Genomic DNA, 1560 nt, shown 5'->3' on the forward strand with positions numbered 1-1560 from the left:
TTCATGATCTACCCAGACTACAAGAGTTGTTCCTGGGTAAAAACAAGATAACAATGATTCAAGCAGGGACATTTCAAAATCTACCCAGACTAAAAAATTTGTCCCTGTTTAACAACCCGATAAGAATGATCCAGCCTGGTGCATTTCACAATTTACCCCTACTAGAAGAGCTGCAGCTGTACCACAGCAAGATACTGCAGGCTGGTACACTTGCAAATCTACCCCGACTGGAGAGGTTGTTCCTGAAGAATAGCACGATAAGAACAATTCCTTCTGGTACATTTGTAAATCTGCCCCGACTAAAAGAGCTCTGGCTGGAGGACAACCAGTTAGCAAACATTACAGCGGAAACATTCCAAAATCTAACCGGGCTACAAAAATTGCACCTCCACGACAACCAGATAGCAATGATTCCAACCGGTACATTTGCAAATCTTTCCCAACTACAAGAGTTGAAGCTGCACTGCAACCGGATAACTACCATCCAGCCTAACGCATTCGAAAATCTGCCACAGCTCCAAGTTATTGACCTCCAGAGAAACCGATTGTCTGTCATTCTCCCCTCAGCTTTTAGCTTGTTGCCATCTATTCGTACCATAAACCTTACATTTAACCCATTTCAGTGTGACTGTAAGATGGCTCCTTTCAGGCTGAATATCACGAAAATTCCTGCAAGTAAGTTCAGCCAGATAACATGTTCCCAGCCCCCCAAACATCGAGGTAGAAAACTTACAGATATTGATCCTAAAGATATTATTTGTAAAGAGCCAACCGTTTCCCCAACAACTACCACCGTCACCTCTCACTATCACTGGTTCTTTACGCGCAATGCTGGCTCAACAGCAACTGCAGAAAACAAGAACAAAACAAAAGCAACACTAAATACACCCATTGCAGTCACTTCAAACAAAACAAGAGCAACACGAAATACACCACTTGCAGTCACTTCAAACAAATCCCCGAGTCTGCTCCCAGTTTGCCCCCTACGTGTTCTCATCGGCTTAGTCTGTGGTTCAGTAGCTGGAACTGTGCTGATTGGTGCCATCATTTTAACAGTGTGGAACAAGATAAATATCAGGCGTCCTCCTTTAGGGCTGAATCCCAATGTTGTTGTTAGTGGCAACAACACCACAGCTACGAGTGGTGATGGTAACCAGTATGGAAATATTGAAAGCAACCAAGATCAGGCAGGGCAGGGTCAGTCTCAGGCCATCACTGAATCCAGCACAAACACCACAGCTACTGTAATGACCAGTGATCATGATCAGACAGGACAGGGTCAGTCTCAGACCATCACTGAAACCAACACAAACACCACAGCTACTGTAATGGCCAGCGGTGATAACCAGTCAGGGAAGTGTGGGTATCAGTCCCTACTCAAACCCAACACCACATATACTGTAATGACCAGTGGTGATGATCAGACAGGGCAGGGCCAGTCCCTGGACACTAGAAATCTGTCTTATGGCACAGTGCCGACTGCCTCGCAACTAAATACTCTGTACACCACACCTACTGAAATGGCCAGTGGTGATGATCAGAACAGGACAGAGTCAGTCT

Source organism: Branchiostoma belcheri, unplaced genomic scaffold, assembly GCF_001625305.1.
Source record: "Branchiostoma belcheri isolate BF01 breed outbred unplaced genomic scaffold, Haploidv18h27 scaffold29, whole genome shotgun sequence".
Classification (NCBI taxonomy): domain Eukaryota; kingdom Metazoa; phylum Chordata; class Leptocardii; order Amphioxiformes; family Branchiostomatidae; genus Branchiostoma; species Branchiostoma belcheri.